This window comes from Lissotriton vulgaris, chromosome 6 (assembly GCF_964263255.1).
Source record: "Lissotriton vulgaris chromosome 6, aLisVul1.2, whole genome shotgun sequence".
In the NCBI taxonomy this organism is placed as follows: Eukaryota; Metazoa; Chordata; class Amphibia; order Caudata; family Salamandridae; genus Lissotriton; species Lissotriton vulgaris.
The window spans coordinates 1,457,247,245-1,457,263,102 of record NC_141694.1 but is presented as its reverse complement, the minus strand read 5'-3'; positions in this window follow the sequence as shown (position 1 = coordinate 1,457,263,102).

Below are 15,858 nucleotides of genomic sequence, written 5' to 3'. Positions count from 1 at the left end.
TAATGCTCTGAACCTTTGCTTGACAGTCTCATAGGGGCGTCATTTGCCTGCGCCTCCTTGGTGTAATCTGGAAGCATAGGGATTTTGGTGTTTTCTTTTGACATAGGAGCTGCGCCCACCCCACAGCCTCTCTGAGAATGCTATCTTTGAAATTAAGAAATTGGGCAATCACTGGTAGGGGTGAGGACCAGAGGAGATCTGAGCATGTGTGCCCTATGTGCGCATTCCATGAAGAACCACACTGAGAGTTTCTCTGCTGGCATCCAGGATTTACTCCATTGTTCCAGGAATTTGGCTGGTTGGGTGGTTTGCATCCCTTCGGAAAACCCCATGAGTCTGAGGTTATTGCACGTTTTCTGCATCCTGTACATGCTGGTGCAGTTCATGTTTGGGTAACTCGACATGTGACTTTAGTCTTGAGATCTGAGACATCATCTTCTACAGTAGAAATTCTTCACTCTGCCTCTGTGATTCTTGCCGTAGCAGTTAGCATGTCATGGCAGCGGGGCCTGTGCCCGCTTACTCCTGCAATTCTTTGAGCATTCCATAAAAGTGGTAAATTCACTTCAGACATAGAAGTAATCATGTGGGAGTTAATGTAAATGTTTGACTTTCTCCCCCTCCCATTAATGAATTATGTCAATGGAATTTGTATTACTTGAGATTTTGATCTATTTTTAATCACTTCCTCGTCATCAAATAATAGCTTTACCAACATAACTTTTCCTGTTTCCAAAGCAGGGTATCTGTTAGTTCTCTTAATGTTCTGAATTATGTAAAGTTTTCTAATCCTTGTGACATCTCTGGTAACAATATTCTCCGGTTTATGGTCTCTGTAATCCACCTTCAAAAGTCTTTGGTATGAGTGATATAGTAAACTGCTCCTCCAGCACAAATACATTTCCACTCAAGAGCTGCAATTATATGTTTAGCCACCCTATGGGTTAAATATCAGCAGGCGGGGCGTGGCTAGCCGGGATGGGATATGGCCGCTTTCTAAGCGAGCTACGCCGGCAGGGGGAAACATCCCATATTCAACCTGCTTCCAACAGTGGTGGAGAGGTGCTAAAAGCAGACGCCGGTGGGGTGGCGGCCGCTACACGAGCTGAGCGCAAAACAAGAGGTGGCGGCGCTGATTTGCTGAGGTCTTGAGCGAGGCACTGCGGGACCGAGCAGAGACGCGAGAGCCGACGCCGGCAGCCGACGGATTGTCTCCAAAATCGAACCCGGGAGGTGAGTGCGGCTGGAGGCCGTGAGCTCGCCGACCTGCTGAGGACATGGAAAACCATCGGGAGGACAGGAGAGAAGGCCATGCGAGGTGCGCACGACTGTTTATAATATTTTTCTACTTTGAAGGGTGCAGCGGTTACCCTGAGTTCCACATTGTTAAATAAATCCTACATAAAGTTTCCAGTGACTATTGCAAGACTTCTGAAATCTCTTGAAAGAAGTTGCAAGTCCACCTGAATGACGTATGTGCTAGAAATTCCTTGTACAAATGTGTCAGAGTTTAGATGCAGAACTCAGCTGAATCATCATACTTACCACGCAGCATCAAATGTACAGATCCAAGGGCTTTACAGAGATTGCTGCTCTAATGTTTGTCATTAACATAGGCTGGAGACTCCACATTAATGTTTTTTTGTATAAAAATTGCCTACAATATAGGGTAGAGTCTTGAAATAATGATGGTTAGATTACTGGCAATATAGAAACTTAATTCAAATGTCTCTATATCAGAGATAGAGAACTAGTGGGAGTGAAAATCTGAGCGCAAATAGAGGATTTGTTTTTGCCATGATCATTAGTGAACCAAGATGGCCGACTGATAGGAGCCCACCAAAGGAGCTTCGAGCGCTTGGGATCAGTTTGCCTGAATATCCCTGTTAGCGGCAGTTGACCAGTGGAACCGACACAGGAACATTGGAACGCAAATACGACATAGAACACACATCGATTAATAATCATGAGCGGTGCCCACCCTGAAGGTCACCTCGTTCCCCCTGACTCCGGTAGGGCTGACTGGCAACTGATCCTCATCACCGAAGTGGAGTTTGACCGGAGCATTTGCAGCTGATCTCCATCACTGAAGCGGAGCCTGACCGGAGCATTCGCAGTTGATCTTTATCACCAAAGCGGAGCCTAACCGGAGCATTTGCATTCATAGCACAAAGCCTCCCACTTATACCCGCTCCGACCCCCGTTGGGCCGAAGTGGATCCTCGATTACGGAATGGAGCCTGGATAGGACCGCTAAGAAAACATCCATTGTTGCGACAGTAGAGGAAACACTTATACACGCTCCGACCCCGGCTGGGCTGAAGCGGATCCTCGATAACGGAATGGAGCCTGGATTGGACCGCTGAAGAAACATCCATCATTGCGTTAGCAGAGGAAGGACTCAGCTGGACTTCGCATGGGCACGTCAATCGGTCCCGCAGTGAATTCATCTTTCAATGGATCCGAATTACATGAGTTTTATCTCTCAGCGGAGTTGTAATGATAGAGCCCTAGGACACACTCACAAGCCTCCTCACACAAGGACTTCCCCGGTTAAAAGGCGCAGCCTTGCTACCCCCCGCGGGCACGATTCACCGTAGCACCTATACAACTGCAGAAGTCCTGCATGGGCCACTGTGTTTAGTCCCGTGTATATTAGCAAAGTGTTGAGGAGGCCTGCAGCTCGATTCTGCACCCTCAGGCATGATAGCAGTGTTAAGGTAACCTGCAGCGAAGCCGTATAGATATGCTTGTCCCGTACATGAAAAAGAGGTGCGGAAGAAGGCAGCAGATCAAGCACGCACTACTAACAGTGTAGAGGCATTCCACAGGTTTATTGTTATACTCTGGATTTGTTGTGTAGACTTATACACTTGCGAGCAAAGTGCCCTCCATTTGGTACCACTTTGACTATCTTCTGGCAGCTTTTTCCTCGAGATCCAGGTCTTTAAAATGGCTGCCCATTTAATTTAACTACCATTGTTGTGGGGTACCCTTCTAGCTTGTTGTTGCATTGACTGTCTATGGAATCACAGGATAAAAATTGAAAAAGGACTAAATGAAATTCTATTAGAGCCATTCAAAGTGAAATAGAACTATCCTTGGCTCAGTCCAGTTAATGGAAAGAGATACAGGACTTCCTGGCTGCCTCTGATGTACACTCCCAATGAGGTGGCCATATTGGACTGACTCCCTCACAGTGGTGTAGTGCCTGTACACTTCTGGTATACGCCCATTGATCTCACTATCTACTTAAACAGGTGAGAACCTCAAGTTTAATTTCTACTAATTTAATTTTATGTTCTGTCTCGTTGCGGCTCCTGCTTCACCCCCAACACCTCCTTCGCATGACACGATGCGCATACCACATTACTGGAACCAACCCCTCCCTCCGCCTTCTTTCCCTAGGCCCAAACCCTAGCCACCCCACAGTTTTTCCATCACCCTCCTTCCCGCCCCCCCCCACATTCCCAAGCCCATCACCTCCTCACAGCATTGACACCTTCTAGGGTCACATACACACATTTCGCCACAAAACATCCTATCCTATACTAACAGACAATCATCATGGAACTCACTGGCGCACATACTTACACCATCAACTACCCCTCCAACCTCTCAAAAGAAGAATCCGATCGCTTTAAACACAATTTGATAAAACTACACCCTGAAACATCCATCTCTGATCCCTACTTCTCAACATACAAAAGGGCATATAACATCGGATATCATCTTCTACGCTAAATGAAGAGCACAATGGAGGAAACCATTCCTAGCTATATCCACTAGGAAAACCGTGCATGGTCTTATTATTTCTACCTCCCACTTCCAAATTTTCAAAGCAGCTGCAACCATCACCATCTATAATAATGGAACCATTCTTATGCAATCAACAGACTGCCGCTTAAACCTGTTGGATAAGATCGTCCCCGTTATCAAAGAACAAGTGATAAAACCCCAAACCCCTCCCCAGGCAATGCTCACCACCAGCACACAATCTACCACATCCCCAAATTCTTCCCCTAACCACGTTCAACTATTATCCAGACTAATAGGTAGACCCGAACTCTACGCTACCCCCTCCCGCTCGACTTACCCATAAGACACTCCCCCTTACATTTGCACCAGTATTTAAAACATCACAGACCCACACACCACCGCATTAATATCACAACCATTAGCTACAATTAAACTCCCCTCCCCACTAGTTACCTCCATAAGACACTTCCCCCTTACTGCCGCACCAGCACTTACAACCGTAAGAGGCTCAGTATCCTCACCTAGATCAGTACATATCTCCCCCTATTGACATCATTACCCCTTGCAAAACCAGCACTCCCACAACCACAGCCTTACAACACACCGCTACGCCTTCTACATCCACTCCCCTTTCCCCCATTGTCACCATTACCCCTTGCAAACCCATCACCCATCACCCCCCCGACCACAACCCCTTCACACACCTCTCCATCTCCTACACCAGATACACATTCCTGTTCACCCCTCCCCGATATGGATCGGGAACCAAATAGGACGCCCCATAACAACATCCTAAAAGATGCGCCTTCCTCTTGCCATCCACAGGATATAAGTACACCTCCCACACCCATAACACAACCACCAAATCTTGTTCCCACCCTCACGGGACCCCAGATTTGACAAGATCATAACTCTACAGCTCTATCTGAGGTTCTTCTGAACAAAACCTGAAACACTAGATTTGCACGACAGACTAAATCAAATGTTCACTTGACTCACTAAGTAGTCACGCCAACATTTTCAACCAATGGATGGAAATCAGTTCCTTTTCACAATAATTCAACCCGCCCAATCCATAGGACTAATCCGCTATTGGAGAAAGATTTACTCACGCTACTCCATTCATATGAGCCCACACTCCGAATTCACAACACTTTGCCCCCAGATAGCCCACACAAATTGGCTCCAATCCCAACTATTCCCCCCAACACTCACAGACCCAATAAACACAACCCAAGAGGCATCACGGAAAACAACTTCATTCAGGAACCCATTACATCCCACATTACGCCCGCCTTAAGTGTATACTACTTAATTGTAGATCTGCCTCAAGACATGCAGCTGACATAGCCGACCTCATTCTCACACTAGAATCTGACTTGCTCATTTTAACTGAAACTTGGTTAAAGGAATCCTCTACACCCATCATTCACATACTAGTACCTCCGAACTATGACATCATCAGACTGGATAGAATTGATTAGATAGGGGTGGTATCGCTTGCATACACCGGAATAATATCTCAGTAAACAAATCCCTATCCCCCGTATTCCCTTCTTGTGCATACATACGCCTTGACATCAATAGCAATGGCAAACCAATATGCTGTCTACACACCCTTTATCACCCACCTGGAGATAATCTCAGTTTTACCGAACACTTCATGGACTTAGTTTCCACTAATTACCCACATTTTTCTCAGAGACCTCAATCTTCACTGGAATGACACCAATGATGCAGTGGTCAATGGTCTCAAAAACTTCCTTGCTGACATTGACCTCACCCAAATTTGCAACAGCTCTACACATGATAAAGGATTAACCCTTGATTTAATAGGCTCTAAAGTCGATTCTATCCAGCTAGATTCGATCCATCCATGTGACTGGTCAAATCATTGACCCTAACATAAGCACTATTCACAGCTACACCTACTTCTTCCTCCTGAAGGGATATCAGATGTTCACGATCTCACCAACCACTACCTAAGTTCCATGAACATGATACTAAATGAGGTAGCTCCCCTTCAATTGAAGAGAGTCTCCACAAAAGAATCTAAGCCTTGGTACGATGGAAGATTAAACGAGGACAGACGAGCCCTAAGAATAAATGAACGCAGATGGAGATCAGCTACATCCGCCAATCATCTTAAGATACTAAGAAAGAAGAGAAATGCATACTACAGAAAGATCAAGCACACTAAAGCGGATTTCTTCACACACTAACTAGACCAGGCAAAAAATCATCCCAGAAAACTTTTTTGAGTTAATAAAAACTCAATCGAAGGATGCACCTCACCGCCCCCGAGATAAATGTGGCTCACGACCAAACTGTGAAGAATTTGCTACCTGCTTCACTCAGAAGACTGATACTATACAGAAAGACCTTCACAATGATCTAATCACACATACTACCTCACATACAAACCCCTCACCTTCCCTTTTAAAAGCCCCACAGCGAAATTCATCAAAGTTCGACTTAAAAAATAATCCATCTTGGTTTTCTTCAAATACCTACAATGAAGAATCTATTCTCAAAATGCTTACTGTTCTGAACCCGGCCAATCACTTCTCGGACCCTCTCCCTGCAAACTTCGTAAAAGACTTCACCCCGCTGCTGCTGCCTCTATGGCCCAATATCATAAATAACTCTTTACGCCAAGTTTGCATCCCTGACACCCTCAAAGCTGGGCAGGTATCCCCCATTCTAAAGAAACCAACGGCTGACCCTGCGGACTTAAACAATTACCGCCCTATATCCAACATCCCTACCTTGGCCAAACTCTTAAAAAATTGTGTATACCTCCAGTTGGTAAGACATAATGAACATTTTAACCTACTCAACAAATACCAATCAGGGTTCCGTGCAGGGCACAGCACTGAATAAGCCATGACTCACATATTTGATGATGCTCTACAAATTCTAGATACGAACGGAGCCTGCTTACTCATCTTGCTAGACCTTTCCTCGGCCTCTGATACCGTCCAACATGACAACCTGATAGACCTTCTGAAACACAGAATGGGATTATCTGGATCAGTTCTAAATTGGTTCACCTTGTTCCTCCAAAACAGATTGCAACGATTTCAGGTCAACCACTCATTTTCCAAACCCGTCCAGGTCAAGTTAGGAATCCCACAAGGATCTTCACTATCTCCTACACTGTTCAATTTATTCATGGAACCACTCACTGAAATTCTCAACTCATCTAACGTGCAATATCACATGTACGCTGACGACACACAATTATACCTAAAGATCCATACCCTAGACATCAAAGCGCTCAACTCAACTCTCGGAAAAACTCAGAACTGGCTGGCAGAAAACCATCTAAAACTGAATGCCCTAAAAACAGTGGGGCATATTATCAAGGGGGTTTATCTCCGCTTTTTTGGCTTTAAAAGCCAAGAAAGCGGAGATAAAATTATCTCCCTATTACCAAGCTGTCGCTAACACCAGTTAATGACAGCTAATAGGAGATAGCGACCATCTTGGGCCCCGCTTTGCATGTCAGTGATATTTATCACTAATGACATGCAAAGTGGGCGTGCCAAGATGTTAGCGACTGGAAACAGTCCCTAACATCGCTATCTCCTATTACCAACTTTTGGAGATATTCGCACTAAGCGCGAATATCTCCAAAAGCTAACACCTGCCCTGAGCAGTTCTTAGCCATGTTATCCAATGGGAGGTGGATAACATGGCTAAGAGCATTTGCTCGATAATGCATGAATATCGCTGACTTTTCAGCGATATTCATGCATTCTGGCCGTTTTTTATCGCATTTGCGATAAACCTTGTTAATAGCAAGGTTTATCTGCGATAAAAATCGGCGATGTGCGGCGATAATTTTTGTCTCTAAACAAGTTAGAGACAAAAATTATCGCTAGTTGTTGGTAATATGCCCCAGTATTCCTCCTAATCGCGCTACCCGCTCAAATACCCAGAATGCAAGAATGGATCAAACACCTTACTACACTCAACTGCCAACCTCTCAGTAACTCAGCGAAATCGCTGGGAATTGCACAGGACAGAAACCTCAATATGCAAAAACACATCAGCAACTCAACAAAAGGAGCAAACTTTCAGATACATACTCTGAGAAAACTGAAACCTTTCCTGTCAGAAAAGGACTTCAAACTGGCAGTACAAGCTCTAGTTATCCCAAGAATTGACTAAGGGAGTATCTCTCTCTGTGGCCTGCCCAGAGCTGCGACGGCTCCTCTAAGAGCCTCAATCAACGCTGCACCAAAACTTATCACAGGCTCCAAAAGAAGCTCCCACATATCCCCTGACCTAAATCCCTTAATTGGCTACCTTTTGAAGGATATATGATGTTACAACGCGTACTTTTAGCACGCATACCATTACAACGGATTTATTACAACGCAAGTCATTTTACAACGCAAACCTTTACAACGCAAAACACTACAACGCACATACTATTACAACGCATACCATTACAACGTAAGTATAGGTAAGTATATAATAATAATAAATAATTTTAAAATATAATGTAAATATTTATTAATGTATTATTTAATTTAATTATTTGTTATTTATTTAATAAATAAAATTATTAATTAAATTAATTTTAATTTTATTATTTGTAAAAATAGGTTAAAAATACCCATGTACCCCAAAACCCAAACCCAACCCTAAAACCTAAAAATACCCCTGTACCCCAAAACCCAAACCCAGCCCTAAACCCTAAAAATACCCCTGTACCCCAAAACCCAAACCTAGCCCTAAAACCTAAAAATACCCCTGTGCCCCAAAACCCATACCCAGCCCTAAAACCTAACAATACCCCTGTACCCCAAAACCCAAACCCAGCCCTAAAACCTAAAAATACCCCTGTACCCCAAAACCCAAACCCAACCCTAAAACCTAAAAATACCCCTGTACCCCAAAACCCAAACCCAACCCTAAAACCTAAAAATACCCCTGTACCCCAAAACCCAAACCCAACCCTAAAACCTAAAAATACCCCTGTACCCCAAAACCCAAACCCAACCCTAAACCTAAAAATACCCCTGTACCCCAAAACCCAAATCCAGCCCTAAAACCTAAAAATACCCCTGTACCCCAAAACCCAAACCCAGCCCTAAAACCTAAAAATACACCTGTACCCCAAAACCCAAACCCAGCCCTAAAACCTAAAAATACCCCTGTACCCCAAAACCCAAACCCAACCCTAAAACCTAAAAATACCCCTGTACCCCAAAACCCAAACCCAACCCTAAAACCTAAAAATACCCCTGTACCCCAAAACCCAAACCCAACCCTAAAACCTAAAAATACCCCTGTACCCCAAAACCCAAACCAAACCCTAAAACCTAAAAATACCCCTGTACCCCAAAACCCAAACCCAGCCCTAAAACCTAAAAATACCCCTGTACCCCAAAACCCAAACCCAGCCCTAAAACCTAAAAATACCCCTGTACCCCAAAACCCAAACCCAACCCTAAAACCTAAAAATACCCCTGTACCCCAAAACCCAAACCCAACCCTAAAACCAAAAAAATACCCCTGTACCCCAAAACCCAAACCCAACCCTAAAACCTAAAAATACCCCTGTACCCCAAAACCCAAACCCAACCCTAAAACCTAAAAATACCCCTGTACCCCAAAACCCAAACCCAGCCCTAAAACCTAAAAATACCCCTGTACCCCAAAACCCAATGTTTATAAAAAAAAGATAAACTTACCAATAATTATACTTACGATGTAATGGTATGCGTTGTAATAGTATGTGCGTTGTAGTGTAATGCGATGTTTAGGTATGCGTTGTAAAATGACATGCGTTGTAATAGTATCCGTTGTAATGGTATGCGTTGTAAAAAATCAGTGGTGACAGTTACATACCCCTTTTGAAGCTAGAATACATCTGAAAATAGCATGTATGAAGCATAAAGCCATTCCCCATAACACTCCTAGCTATTTGGTACAGAAACTGGAGCCCTCATGTTGGGTCAGATCTTCAAGAAGTGCTAAAAACCTTCCATTGAAACCGCAAAGATTCAACAGGAAGAAAATATATACCCAAACCTTTTCAGGGATGGCGCCCAGAATATGGAATGCTCTAACCCCAGAAACCATACTTAATCCCTCTAGGGCATCTTTCAAAAAACAAGTGAAATCGCTACTCATGTCCAAATTCGCTTGAGCATGGACTACCGTTATACTGCTACCCAAAATATCCTATACTTAAAACCTTTTATTGTCTTATTTCCCATCAGGTTTCAGGGATACTGTATCTATATTTTGCTTGATATATATTGAATGTTTTATTATGTACCTTATACCCATGTATCTTTGTTAGGAGGTTTATACTATCATGGACCAGCATTGAACCTTATGTTATTTTCTTTCTTTGTATTTATATAACTATGACACCTACCCTGTAAAGCGATCTGATACCCGCAAGGGTCTGGTTCGCGCTATATAAAACTTTTAAATAAATAAATAAATAGATCATCAATCAGTAATTCAGCAAGAAAGTGGGTCCACCGTAAGTGTATGAAGGTCTAATAGGGAAGCTATGTGTTTACAATTTTTCTGATGTTTCTTAGTAATGTAATGGAATAATTCTGCCTTAGTTGTGGCAGCAACTGTCAGTCAGGAGGATGATTGTCCCAATGACTATAGCAAAGATAGTGAAGGTGGAAAAGGGCAGTTTTATCACATTCATTCCTGCAGTAGCCACACTCTAACTAGATCAGTGAGAATGAAAAAATCATCATGTGGAAGAAGACAGTATTGGCACAGTGTCCAGGATAGTTCAGAAAATTGGTTCTCCAGCTGAGATCTTTCAAATTGTTTGTACACAATGCTCTAGAGAGCCTAAATACTCAAAAAGGAATGAAAAAAGATCATAGCTTCCCATACCAGCATCATCTCAATAACTCTGCGACAGTGATGATCTTGCCTTCATCTATATTACATAGGCAAAAACAAATTAGGAGAAAGGAAACTCATTTTACAAGATTTCAATAGTATTAACTTTGTGGTGCAAACCCAGCACCCATATGTAATACAAAACAGCACTGCACAAGACATAACTTCTAAAAGGCAAAAAGTAAATGAGGAAATTAACATTAATAGCAGTGGAAGGGTGACTTTTTCCAGCAGTCAACAAATTCAGAGGCAAAAGTCAAGTGTTCCCTGTTGGCAATTACCCCCACAAAAAACGTTTATAGTGCCAAATATGTTCATGCATTAATCACCAAAATGATCCTTAACAGCTCTCTGCCAAAATTATGGAGTGCATTTTAGGCATTGAAGTTATATATTAGACTATAATTGAAGGCAATTCATCCCCCTTGCACTGGCAGCATCACAGGATGGTGATAGTTCACTTGGACTGAAGGTCAAGAATTTTCTAAGGATTAGACTTTGCTGCTGAAAAGGAGAAGAAGAACAGAGTGAGTGACATGAATATCACAGCACCTGTGAGGGAGTGGTGTTGCTCTGATGCAAATCTGAACTTATCCTATTTTAATCTTCCTTCACAGGTGCCAATGGCAGTGGACAAGAAACTGGAAGGCCTAGTTCAAATGGGTGGTCAGGAGTTCCATCAAGATAAGAGAGGAGTTCATTTTCTTTCCAGCAACAAGTTTCTGCAATGTGGGTTGGATTGCAGAGTCCCAACAGGATAGAGTAACAAGGGACGAGGCCTTCTTGGATTATTTCAACAAGTAGGGAGAGCCAATATTTCAGAAATACAAAATGTTACTTTCTTACAGGTGATTGCTTGCCCACTAGGTTGCTTGGTTGGATGAGAGCTAGTTAGAGGATTCAAGATGATTCAAGTGCAGACAGAGTGTAAGAGTCCTGGAAAGAAGCATGGACATCCATTCACCAAAATGCCTGGGGTAGCAAAACAAAAAGCACACAACCTTTGACCCCAATGACTCAAACAAAGGGACATCATTTGACCTGAAGTCACCCTAGGAAGTGATATCACTGAAACTATGAAATAAGGGCAGTGTCTATTTGTTGTAACATCTATATTTTAACGAGGATGGCATCAAGATATGATAGAGGCATAATTATTAGCTGCTCAGTTACAAACAGCATGCACTTAGGATGGCCATATGCAATTATTCCCTAAAATACCCGGGCACAGCTATTGAATGCTTGGGCATTCTTCATCATTGCCTGCCTGTCCATCATCATGCTAGCATACAATATAACTGCTATACTCTGCCATAGTATACATACTGATTGTTTGAAAAAAGTACTACTTTCTTTGCCCTTTTATTTCTTTTCTTCTCTCATTTTAAACCTCTCTCTTCCTTGTGAAATTTCTGTATTGTGTTTTTTCGAAGCACTGCTCTGCTTTCACATCTCTCTTGCCTGTTTTGCCCTTGTGCTCTCCCTTCCCTGATCTGTCATATCACCTATGACCCAGGCCAGCTCTTACTCTTTATTGCCATTTTTCTCTCTTCTCCTGTTTATCCATGTTGCCATCATTCTATTTTCCATTTTCTGTATCATTGACTCTGTTTCACAGGTCTCCTCCCCTCTTTCTCAACTGTCATTTTCCTACGTGCTGCTGATTTATTATCATCCATCACCTTTTTGTCTATCTATCCTATTAACCTTCTCTTCCTCACCTGTCTGTCTCTTTATAAACTCTGATATGTCTCCCTTGCTCTCTCAGCTAAACATCTCACCTATCTATTTTTTACTTTCACCTGTTTACCACCTATCTATCTCACCTGCTTTCTCACCTATTTTTCAACTCCTCTTTATATCTCATCTGTCCTTCCTCCCCACCTTTCTTTCTGAGCTGTCTCTTTATAACATGCCTGCTTCTCTTTATACCCTCTGTCTACCACGTATTTATCCCTCTCTGTCACTCTTTCAGCTATCTCTTGCCTGTCTTTTGCTTTATTGCCTCTCTCTCAAATGTCTCCACCCCTCATCTCTCATCAGTCCATAATGTATTACCCAACATGTCTATACCCCTTGGGGTAGTGTTTTAAATATTATCGAGAAAACAATACCATTCACAATAAAGTGCAGAATAATGTGTACGCTTTAATGAAAAATAAATTGTGTTAAAATGCAAACTTTTGTAGTAGGCAACCAAATTTACTGGTATTAGGCCTCAAAAATACTGAAACAACATTGCCTGACAAGCTAATCCGAATGGAAAATGCTTATTGTGCATACAAATTATTTTTTCCTTACCTTTCCATGAACATGTGTTTTCATAATGAATAATAGTTGCATAAATGTTTTCATCTAATGCTGCAAATGTTTCTGTTACACAATATGTTGCTGCTGATACATCAATAAATCTGTTATTTAGGAAGATAGATATGCAGATTCCCTTATGGGAAAGTATTTTTGAATGAGAGAATGTAAGACAAGTAGACACAAGGAAACTGCTAGGTGATAAAAACTAGTTACAACACTGAGAACTCCAAGAAGAGTCATTGTGTTTTCAGTGAGAAGCCAATGAGTGCTCCTGTTCCCTTTATAGCATCACAAGATGATTGGCAGGTTGAAGAAAGAAGAAAACCACAAGCTGCAACATTGATAAAAAGTGTTGTTTATAATAGTGTGTGTTCCTAGAGTAGGTTAACACTTATCCAAAACACTTTTTTACATTCTTATTATTACCACAAATCCATATGCCACGTTGCTCTGTAATTCTACTGAGTTTCCTGAACTTCTCTTTATGAGAAGTTCTGCCTTTATTGATTTTTGATTTATATAACTGACTTTTGACAATAACATCTTATGCTTTTCTCTCACTCTTTCAAACTGGAACTCTTTATGGGTTCTGTCTGACACTATTTCTTCCAATCATAGAATAGGGACACTTTCTTTTATGGAATGTGCTTTAATGCATTTATTACAATTATTTGAATAACTAAAATTGATTTTCAATTTCCGTCATATATTGATGATTGTGATTAATATGAATTAACTTGTGACTTGACATAAAGATGAACTACTAAAATATTTGATTAATGTAACCCTTTTACTCTTGGCAAACTCTCATTATTGACTGAAAATTGATTAGTGAATGTGATTATAATGTTAGGTGAGATGTGCAGCTCTTTAAAAATCCATTAGTCATGAAGAGACCTGAAAAGCGGGGATTAGCCCTGATAATGGTAAGCCAAGATTATTATTTTAAACTAAATCCCCGCTCCAGCAAATTGGTACCAAGAGGAAGTTTACGTTATGTTAAAAGGAGCTGTAAATAATCACCCAAGTTAGAGAAATACCCAAGTTCCATAGCCCAAATGACCCAGTTTTGAAGACTGACAAGGTGCAATTCTGAAGGCGCTTGGTTTGAGTATCAATAGGGTTATGAAATGCAGTAGTTGCTGTTATTGATTTTTGTTGAGGAAGTGTGTCAGATGAATTGTTGATGCTTACCTTACTGTGAAGAAGTTATCAGACTCCAAAGTAGAACCCTGGATACATACATAAGAGTTAATTTATGGTTTTCTTGTCTATTAAAGATTTGTGGTGTAGGTCGTTAGGCACTGTCAACTACACAATTGAAAAAGGGATATTAAATGTTTGCTGTGAATGTACTAATAATATGTAGTGTTGGAAGAACCTATTGCGCAAAGGTGAAGCAACACTGATTAAGGTGATTTTCTACTGGTCAAGATTTCATGCATGTGCGATTGAAAATCTCTCTGAGTGAAAAAGTCAGAGTGCATTAAAGCTTAAATATTCTGACTGTTGATTTACCTTTTCTTTTCTTTAGAGAAGCAGACAAAGACTGTTTAGTTACATTTGCTTAAAGTTGCAGAATTGTGTGTATGGAAGAAAATTGTAAAGGAGAGTGAGCTGCTGTGAGAAGTGAGAATCATATGTCAAAGTGTGCTTCACTTGCATTAGCTGGTTGGTGTACTGTTGCGCTGATATTGGTTTATGACGACACAGAGTGCTTCGCTGGTATAGGTCAATTATTGTGCATGTGCTGTATTGAGATTTGTTAACAAGTTTTCAAGTATTAAAGCTAAAACAGGATTGGAGAAAAGACAACAGCTGTATACAGAATTAAATCAAAACATTTGGGTACTTGAATTATGTTGTATGCTATTGATCGAAAAATCCAATATATTTTTAAAACACTTAAGGGTTTTCTAAGAGTTGGTGCAACAATTACAATACAGGAAGGTGAAGAGGCATCTACTGAGGGTACACCAGCATATTATATGACATCGAATTTAGGTTTGCATACATGTTTGTGGCTTCGTAAATGGTGCAAGATCACTGAAAAGGAGGATCCCGAACGTTTTTTTAAAAATATGGTAGATTTGATTCAAGAATTCCTGACATGTTAAGAGAAAAGGTTTATGAGATGAAGCCACCACCTAGACCCACACAGTGTGAAGCATTACATGCTTGGGAGAAAATAGCATATACTAAAGAGAAATACTAGAACAAAACTAAGAGAGCAGTGTGAAATTATGCAGATTTTCAATGGGATGAGAAACAGCAGAGGTGGAGGAAAGCCAAAGTCAAAGGGACTAGACTGTACCCAGCTATTACCATTTAAAAAAAACTGAGAAATTGAAAAAGAATAAAGCACAGTAAATGAAATTGAAAAAGATTAAAAAGATGGAAAGATATCAGACACCAATATTGATTATGGGGATTCAATTTTGTTTGCATTGCTAGCCACGTGTCCACCACCTTATGTGGCTCCTGTAACAAATACTGTGGGTACTTTGACATCTAATACGACAGTGCTTACAGCCCCTATTAAACCAAATGCGATTCAGATCAAAAGATCACCACAGATGACACAGCCTACTGTACAGCATGTTATAACAGATGTTGTGCCTGAACGAGCTGATAATGTTCTTACAGTGATACCTCCAGATTTTACTACTTCTATTATAACTGTACCAGCACCTGTTGCTTTGATCATAGCAGCAGAGCCATTAGAGACTCACACAACTGCTGCTCCAATTATTATTGCTCCAAATGCGATAGTTCAGGGAGCTGTTGGAAGTACACCTGTGACCGGGTTTATCCCCACATGTCAGAATTCACAAATTGTTGCCTGGACACCGCTGCAAACAGTTCTGTCATTGAGAGAAGGGAGAAGAATTGT